This window comes from Colobus angolensis, unplaced genomic scaffold (assembly GCF_000951035.1).
Source record: "Colobus angolensis palliatus isolate OR3802 unplaced genomic scaffold, Cang.pa_1.0 Scaffold343, whole genome shotgun sequence".
Taxonomy (NCBI): domain Eukaryota; kingdom Metazoa; phylum Chordata; class Mammalia; order Primates; family Cercopithecidae; genus Colobus; species Colobus angolensis.
Genome location: NW_012116744.1, coordinates 1,360,263 through 1,370,407, shown reverse-complemented (window position 1 = coordinate 1,370,407; position 10,145 = coordinate 1,360,263). Strand labels below are relative to the sequence as shown.

The following is a 10,145-nucleotide window of genomic DNA, read 5'->3' as shown; positions in this document are numbered from 1 at the left end:
AGAGCGAAACTCCGGCTCAGAAAAAAAAAAAAAAGAAAGAAAATAGATTTCAAGGCCAGGCGTGGTGGCTCCCACCTGTAATCCCAACAACTTCAGGAGGTCAAGGCTGGCAGGATCACTTGAGGTCAGGAGTTTGAGATAGGTCTGGCCAACGTGGTGAAAACTTGTCTCTACTAAAAATACCAAAATCAGCCAGGTGTGGTGGCAGGTGCCTGTAATCCCAGCTACTCGGGAGGCTGAGGCACAAGAATTGCTTGAACCCGGGAGGGGGAGGTTGCAGTGAGCCAAGACTGCACCATTGCACTCCACTCTGGGCAACATGAGTGAAACTCCGTCTCAAAAAAAAAAAAAACGAGTAAGAGCAAGCTGGCACATGCTTGTAGTCTCAGCTACTCAAGAGGCTGAAGAGGGAGGATCATGTGAGCCCAAGAGTTCAAGGCTGTACTGCACCATGATTGTGTCTGTGAACAGCTACTGCACTCCAGCCTGGGCAATACAGTGCCTTGAAATAAATACAAGCACAGCCAGATGTTTTGTTGTCTCTAATCTCATCTTCTTTTGAATAACCCTAAAAGACAGTATGTATGTTCTCCTTACTTACCCTGGTATGAAATATTTAATTTAGCATTCAAAACATCTTTTCCATATTTACAAAAAGTTGTCAAGAAAATAAACTTCCTAAAGTCTTTAAATTAAACCTTTACTTTCCATCAAAGTGATAGAATCACATATTCTAAGTCTGCCATTAAATTATTAGATATGAAATCAAAGCAAAGTGAGTATCATGGAGACGAAAGAGCAGAGAAGAGCAACAGAACCAGGCAGAGGGTCAAACAGGCTTTTTCAACTTTTTATTTCATACCACACATTACTAAAAAAATTTAAATAACCTTAAAACTTCTTAGCAACACACCTGAAATTAAAATTATTGATACTATATCAGTCTTGATTACAAACTAATCTCCAATATAAGCAAGTCTCAGGGTCTAGATAAAAGCATTCAAATACTACTTAGTTATCTGAATACAACCATTTACTAACTTATGTTTTATATTCTCTCAGGATACAAAATTCTCAAACATTCCAGTGCACACTTGCTCTTATACTCCACCTTGGCATTTAAGCTGTGCTTTTTAAAACCTTACTTATAAAATTCATGGTACCTAGTTCTACACTCTACCATACAACACATTCAACTTCACATTGCATCTGACAAATCTGGCAGGTAAGCATGTACACACACAGAGAGAAAAACATTTTTACAGCACATCAAAATTAGCAGTAATCTATAGAGTTTGTGATACTACACTAAGCATAAAAGAGCATATTGCTAGGAAGACTAAAGAAATTAAAGGAACGGTTAAAAGTCACATTAGCGAGTCCGATACATTTTGACTGATGGCTCTTTACTAGTAAAATTGAAAAAAAGTAATGGAATTTATAGGAAAGAAATGCCATCTTTTAAAAAATCATGGAGCCTTATTAAAATTCAATTATATTCAGTTGAAATAGTTACAATCTGGTTGACAAAAGCAGTACCACATGAAACTCTAGCCAAACCATTTTAGTTACTTCAACTAAGGATGTAATACAAGAATTAACAACCTATACTAATTTCCCTCAAACTAAGGAGTTTCACAAGGAGCTCACATTTCTCTAAAAATTTAATATTTTACTTTTGTGTTTTTAATAGTCTGAAAAACATATCAGCACATTCTGAATCATCTGAATACACCTGCTAGCCATGTAATTAAATGCCTCTATTCATATTTATGGCCACAAGGGCTCTAAGTTGGTCCTATAGTACTCTAATTACACAAGCTAAAGAGAAAAACTGAGGTAGATCTAACACATAAATAATTCATTTGTGTGACGCAAAATGCTATCATGGTTTCCACTAAATGCTATCATGGTTTCCACTAAAGCACTTATATGTCAGTGAAAAAATTAAGATTTCATATGACCACATGATACAGGGCAATTAAGGTATGCTTAACTCAAAAAGAACCTGCCTGGTAACAGTCAATTTTGTAACCGTTAAGTCAACCCCGTAAGTGCAGTTTCAAGACTAAAATTCAGCCAACAGTATCCAATATTTTACTGAATCAGTAATTTGAATTTCAATGGTTCTGTGGTTTTGTTTGTATTTAAATTGCAAGTTTTGAACTGTCAGCAACACCTGACAGAGTTGACGGATCACTGGACTCCTGCTAACACTCTGTTCGCCGACTTCACATACTCCTGGTTTTCCTCTCACCAGTCACTCCTCAGCTTCCTTTTATTCCTGCTCTTCTCCCCAAGTTATTGAAATTGTAGCTGCCTATAGATTACTGCAATCTCTTCCAAACCAGTCTTCCTGTTTCCATCCTTGTCTCCTACCCTTACACCCTAAGATGTTCTTTTACGTACACTGGTACCTTAATGATCTCATTCAGTCTCCTAGTTTTAAATTCCATCAACATGCTAAGGATTTCAAAATTTTTATCTCCAGCCCAGACTTTAAAAATAAACACAACCCTCCAGATTTGCCTGAAACCCCAGATTTGTACATCCAATTGCCCCTTCAGGGGGATGGCCAAAGAGAAACTCCTTATCACCTCCCAAAATCTCTCCACTCAGGGTCTTCCTTATTTCAACTGATAGAGACTCCATCCTTCCAGTTACTCAGGTCAAAAGCCTTCAAGTCAGCCTTGATTCTTCTCTTTCACAACATACATCTAAAACAGTCAGGAAATCTTCTTGTACCTCCCTTCAAAATATATTCAGAATCCAACCATTCCTCCCTACCTCTACCACTGCCATCTAGTCCAAGCCACCAGTATCTCTCATCTGGATTACTGCAATATCCTCCCAACCAGTCTCAGTTTCCAGCTATGCCTCTCACCCTCACCACCTACTATGTTCTGAGAACAGCAATTAGATTAATTAATCCAGCTCCGTTTTATATCAGATGACATAAATCTCTGCTCTATACCCTCCACCGGCCACCCATGTTAGAGTAAAAGCTGAAATCCTAAAAATAGCCCGTAAGGGGCCACTATGTATAAGGATACAATATGGTGCTGTGTTCCCATTACTCTGACTTCATCTACTTTGTTCCCCTTTACTCGCTGCACTGACTTCCTTGTTCAATGGGAATGCTAGGTTGCTCCTTTGGGACTGTGCCTTAAAATACTTTTCTCCTGAATATCCATGTGGCTAACTCCCTAACTTTCAAATCTTTACTTGTTACATTCAATGACACTCTCTCAGACCCCCTATTTAAAATAGCAAGCAGCACCCTGTCCACTGCCCCTCTGCGTACTCCTAAATCTTTCCCCATCTCACATCTCCTATTCTTTTCCCCCGCAGAGAATGTATCATCTTCTAACAGACTACATAATTAACTTACTATTTTTTATTTGTTGTTTTAGGTGCCCCCTGTCCTCAACTGGAAGGTAGGATTTTTGTCTGGCTCAATTATGTATCCCAAAAACTTAATACAGTGCCTGGCACATAGTACAGGCTCTAATAAATATTTTTTGGGTGAATAAATAAATCAGAAAACAAGAACTTTGGACTTTTGGGCAGCAACATAAAGGGTCAGAAAGCAACAGAACAATGCTTTACAATTCTCTAAGAAAATTATATCCTAGAATTCTATACCCAATTATCCTGAAAGTGTTGAGGACAGAATGATGACGCAAGGTTTCAAAATACTACCTACCCTGGATATGTTCTTAGGAAGCTCCCGGAAGATAAGCTCTTCAAATACAAGGGAAGCAACCAAGAAAGAGAACAGGGTTACAATAAACAGAAGACTGCATCTAGGAGAAAGGTAAAGAAACTACTGAAGATAATGACACCTTTATGCTAGAAGAGGGCAACTGAAGGCATCCAAACAACCTGATGGAACATTTAGACAAGCGGCAAGGAATGTGAGGTAGCATTAACAGTAAGCACAGAAGAAAACAAAGCCAAAATAGGAAGGAAAAAAAAAGGTATTACCAACAAAAAATACAAACTAAAGAATGCAGAGAAAGAAGTAATCAGTTTGTTACATGGCTCAAACTGTGAATAACTTTGACAGTCAGGATAATGCAAATAAAAACCTGAGTGTTACTAACTAAATTAGGAATGTAGGAATGAGAAGGGTATGCACATGTGATGGAGGCAACAAGAGTTAAAGTCACAAAAGGAAACCAACAAAGAAAGCCAAAAACTGAAATCTAAAAACAATAGAGGCATGTTATTTAAAGACAAAGATAAATGCAAAAATAATAAGCTAAAAGAGGTCAAAGTGATGACTGAGGCACGAGAATCACTTGAACCCGGGCATGGAAGTTGCAGTGAGCCACGATGGTGCCACTGAACTCCAGCTAGGATGACACAGTGACACTCTAAATAAGAAGTCTATCCTCTAATCCACACATGTTGGCAAAGGAGTAGGTGTGTATGGATGCCTGTTTGTAACAACAGTAAACTGAAAACAGCCCTATCCTAAGAAAGCAGTTAAATTATGGTCCACAAAACAGAATATGGTGCTGCCTTTTTTAAATAAAATGGACTCATATATCAGACTTACTAACATGTAAGAATCAACTGTTTAAATTGGGGGGAAAGGCCGGGTGCAGTGGCTCATGCCTGTAATCTCAACAACTTTGGGAGGCTGAGGCAGGCAGATCATTTGAGGTCAGGAGTTGGGAGACCAGTCTGGCCAACATGGTGAAATTCCATTTCTACTAAAAACACAAAAATTATCCGGGCATGGTGGCAGGCACCTGTAATCCCAGATACTAGGGAGGTTGAGGCAGGAGAATTGCTTGAACGCAGGAGGAGGTGGAGGGTGCCATGAGCTGAGATCAGGCCATTGCAATCCAGCCTGGGTGACAGAGCGAGACTGTCTCAAAAATAAATAAATAAACAAATGGGGGGGCAGAAAAAAAGCCACAGAATATACAAATTACAATTTCATTTAGGTTTAAAGAAAAAAAAGGTAAGTATAATAGATATGTACATTGATGTATCTATTTTCATGTATGTATGCAGGTATGTAGCAGGTAATGAAACAGAAAAGAAACTGGAAGGACATCCAAACTGCAGAATGTAGTTTAATGGTTTAAGATGCAGGATCAAAGAGAGAGCAAGTCTGGAATCACAGACACCAGAGAGAGCTGGGACCACTGTACTAGAGTCACACGAAGCATCAAGAACCGTAAGAAACAGAGACTGTAAGCACAAATGTCATCGTTTGAAATTACAGTACATAGTTCAAACATAATAGTTCTTAGAGGTGATAATCACAAGAAATACTACAAGAATTTAGGTCAGATCAAAGAAACTAAAATATCTTTGGCTGAGTAGAACAAAAACAATGTGAAGCACACACAGACTACACTAAAATGTCTACAACGGTTATTTTTTAGTAATCAGATTATAATCATTTAGGGGTAAGGGGGGATTTCTGTATTTCTCAAATGTTTCATAAAATTATTGGCAATAAAAAATATTACACTTAAAAATTTTAGTGCACATTTTATGTTTCCACATTTTCTGTTAATGAATTACTAGTAACTTCTACAAAATATAAAATACAGAATTCAAGAGCTGATTTTCTCCTTGCTTTCACTTTTTTTCTTAAAATTCCTCAAATAGATGGATACTTACAGGAAACTTAAAACCAGCCTATTCACAAAAAGCTACATATTTTGTAGACGTTTTATAATATAAAAAAATCTTAATTTTTTTTTTTCTTGAGACAGAGTCTCGCTCTGCTGCCCAGGATGGAGTGCAGTGGTGCAATCTCAGTGCACTGAAACCTCCACCTCCCAGGTTCAAGTAATTCTCCCGTCTCAGCCTCCTGAGTAGCTGGGATTACAAGCGCTGGGCACTATACCTGGCTAAAATTATCTTAAATTTAACATTTTAAAAGTTAACAAAATTCATGATAGCCCCCTTCTCCTCACAAACTCAAAAGAATACAGTCTGCAAAAATTAACTAACATCTGTATAGACAAGTTATCCGAAGTTGTTCTAAAAAAGCTAAATCAGGCCGGGCGCGGTGGCTCAAGCCTGTAATCCCAGCACTTTGGGAGGCCGAGACGGGTGGATCACGAGGTCAGGAGATCGATACCATCCTGAGCTACACGGCGAAACCCCGTCTCTACTAAAAAATACAAAAAACTAGCTGGGCGAGATGGCGGACGCCTGTAGTCCTAGCTACTCGGGAGGCTGAGGCAGGAGAATGGCGTAAACCCGGGAAGCGGAGCTTGCAGTGAGCCGAGATCGCGCCACTGCGCTCCAGCCTGGGCGACAGAGCTAGACTCCATCTCCAAAAGAAAAAAAAAAAAAAAGCTAAATCAGGGCCCTTGATAAATTTTTAAAAGTAAAGCTACTTTACCCAACAAGCCTGAGCTCTCGCCAAATTCAAAAGAGCAAAATTTAATGTGAAATACAAAGGAAGGAAACAAGGAAGAAGTTTTTAACAAGGAGAGGATTACTTCATTTTGTTAAACAAATTACTGAAGTAGTCTTTCCAAGGTAGAGTCTTTGCAGAGAAGCTAGTATACACTTACATTTACTGTACCAACCATCACTAGACCAAGGTGGTCGATGTGACACTAATAAATAAGTATACCAAGTACAGTGAAATATTTTCTACAAAATTCAAGACTGGCACTGAATTCCTTAAGAAAATAAAACAAGTAAATTCAAACATGACTGGGTAACCACAAACCTAATGAAAGGTTTCTGCCAGCATTATTCTGGTCATACCTCGTCTATAACATTAAACCTAAAGTTCTGGAAGTTTTTTGTTTGTTTTGTTTTTTTGAGATGGAGTCTTGCTCTGTTGCCCAGGCTGGAGTGCAGTGGCACCGTGTCAGCTCACTACAACCTAAGCCTCCTAGGTTCAAGTGATTCTCCTGCCTCAGTCTCTGAGTAGCTGGAATTACAGGGGGATGCCACCATGCCCAGTTAATTTTTGTATTTTTTTTTTTGGTTAATTTTTTTTTATTATTATACTTTAAGCTCTAGGGTACATGTGCATAATGTGCAGGTTTGTTACATATGTATACCTGTGCCATGTTGGTGTGCTGCACCCATCAACTCATCAGCACCCATCAATTCGTCATTTATATCAGGTATAACTCCCAATGCAATCCCTCCCCCTTCCCCCCCAATTTTTGTATTTTTAGTAGAGACAAGGACAGGGCTTCACCATGTTGGCCAGGCTAGTCTTGAACTCCTGACCTCAAGTGATCCACCAGCTTTGGCCTCCCAAAGTGCTGGGATTATAGGCGTGAGCCACCATGCTGAGCCTCCTGAAGATTTAAGGAAAAAAAAATCATTCTAGAAATACTGGTCAGAAAGCATTTGAGATTGTCAGCGAAAAGAACACAACTTAAAAAACAAAAGAAAGGCCAGGCATGGTGGCTCATGCCTGTAATCCCAACATTTTGGAAGGCCGAGGCGAGAGGACTGCTAAAGCCTTTGAGTTTGAGACTAGCCTGGGCAATATAGTGAGACCTTGTCTCTAATAAAAATAAAAATAAAATAAAATAAGAAGTACTGGGACATAAGGCTATTCAGCTGGTAACTTTGTCATGGACAAGCAAGTAATACTCCTTAATCACACAAAAAACATAACGTTGAGTGAAAGAAGCCAAACAGAAATGAAAGAGTACAGCCCGGGCGCAGTGACTCATGCCTGTAATCCTAGCACTTTGGGAGGCCAAGGCAGGCAGATCACCTGAGGTCGAGAGTTTGAGACCAGCCTGACCAACATGGAGAAACCCCATCTCTACTAAAAACACAAAAAATTAGCTGGGTGTGGTGGTGCATGCCTATAATCCTAGCTGCTCGGGAGGATGAGGCAGGAGAATCGCTTGAACCCGGGAGGTGGAGGTTGTGGTGAGCCAAGATTGTGCCACTGCACTCCAGCCTGGGCAACAAGAGTGAAACTTTGTCTCAACAAAATAAAAACAACAAAGAAATGAAAGAATACAAACTGTATGTACTGTTCCATTTATATAAGGCACAAAATTAGGCAAAGTCAATCTATGGTGTAAAAAGTCAAGAGGTGGTTTCCTGTGAAGGTGGCAGCTCCTTGTTTCTTCGATCTGGGAGGTGGTTACAATAGCGTTCCCTTTGTGAAAATTTGTCAAGCTGTACACATGATTTGAGCACTTTTCCATATGTATTTAGGCTAAATGTCAACAAAATAGTTTACATTTAGAAAATAAAAGTCCTAATATTGCTCTACATATTCTCCTAGAATCTCCTTGAACAGCCAGATGCTAACATAAACTAACACTTCACAGCCTCTCTCCTCTCTTTCCCTCTGCACAGTTCTTCAACCTGTCTCTCTCTACTACCCATTTGCTCCAGCAACACTCCTCAGGTCCTAGAGCAGTCCAAATTCATTCCTACTTCATGGGGCTTTTATCTGGCTGCACCTTCCACGTAAGATGTACTCCTTCCCGCTTCAAAGAGCTAGCTTCTTATCCTTGGACACCAGGTCTCCCTTCCACCCCACTGGTCACTTCAACACTTTGACTCCTTTATAGTACACTTCAGAATTTGTAATTTTGTTTCTTTCTTTCTTCCCTAGAAGGTAAGTGGTAATATTTAGAGAAGTAACTTACTCAACTAATTTTTTTACAACAAACACCTGCTGTGTTAGGCAATGTGCTTTTGGATGCAAAGTAGGCAGTGTCCCTGTTCTCACGGAACTTAAAGTCACAAACACAACTAATAAGTGATAGAGCCAAGAGACACATCCAGGTCTGACTCTTAAGGGCTTGTCCTCTTAGCCACTTAATTATACTGACACTCTAGCATTACGACATGGGGGCTGGGGGCCGGGGGCAAGGAACAGCAATAATACTTAACAAATGTTCATGTACTAATAGAACTATGGGTTAGAGAGGTTCAGTAATCTACCCAAAGTTGCACAAACAGACATTTCAGAGGCTAAATACAATTATGAGCAAAGGCACATAGATGCTAAAGCAGTGTTCAAGGAACAGAAGAGCCCAGTTGGCATAGGTAGGGCAAAGAGGAAACACAGGTAATAAGGCTGGCAAAGTTTATAAGAAATACTATGCCTTGGTAAAAACAAAACTAGAAGGCTAGAAGAGTGTAAGGACAGTGTAAAGTCAGTCACTCAATAACTGTTTACTGAGCACCACCTATGTTCCAGAGTGTCCTAAACTCTTGAGACACAAGGATGATCAAGTCCTCATAGAGATTACAGTCTATTTGGGGAGGCATACAACTAAAGAAAAATTATAATTCAGGAGGATATGTTACAGTGGGGCCGAGCAGAGTGCTATGGGAACACAGAGATGACACCCAATTCAATGTGCAGAGTTCACAAACAGCTTCTCAGCTAGTGATGTCCAGGCTGAGATAATAGAGCTTAATAGGATCAGAGGGGCTTGCAAGTAAAGTCCAAAATGGCAGGGGAGTAATAAGAGAGGCCAGCTCAGGAGAGGCTATGTACTTATGAACCATATCAAGAACTTAGAGGACTTTACACTAAAGCCTTTTAAGTCAGGTTCACCTATTAGAAAGCTCACTTAAACTGCAGTAGGAAAACTGACTGTAAGGCTAGAGACCAAAAGGAGACCTCTTAAAGGTAGAAGGAATGAATGTAAATGTGAAGAAGAGAGGCAATGCCAGCTTTGAGACAGAGAACAGAAAAAATATCTGCAAAAGATATCTGTATCTGAAAAAGAACTGTTATCCAAAATATGCAAACATGTCTGAGCACAGTGGCTCAGGCCTGTAATCCCAGCACTTTGTGAGGCTGAGGCAGGCAGATCACTTGAGGCCAGGAGTTTGCCAGGCTGGCCAAAATGGCAAAACCCTGTCTCTACTAAAAATATAAAAATTAGCTGGGCATGGTGGCTCATTCCTCTAATCTCATCTACTCAGGAGGCTGAGCATGAGAACAACTGCTTGAGCCTAGGAGGTGGAGGTTGTAGTTAGCTGAGATGGCACCACCACACTCCAGTCTGGGCAAGAAGAGTAAGACTGTCTCCAAAAAAAATAAAACAACAAAAAACAAACAAAAACTCACCAATGAAAAAACAACCCAACTTAAAAAAAGACAGTCAAAAAGACCTTAACTCCCCACCAAAAAAAAGATATACAGGTAACAA

At 39.7% G+C, this 10,145-nt stretch overlaps 1 protein-coding gene across 2 annotated transcripts in view; it reads right to left on the bottom strand.

Annotated features, from left to right (window-relative positions):
• Nucleotides 1-10,145, bottom strand: part of SIAH1 (siah E3 ubiquitin protein ligase 1) — a 45,214-nt gene that overhangs the window by 10,274 nt on the left and 24,795 nt on the right. The gene's annotated exons all lie outside the window — the stretch shown is intronic.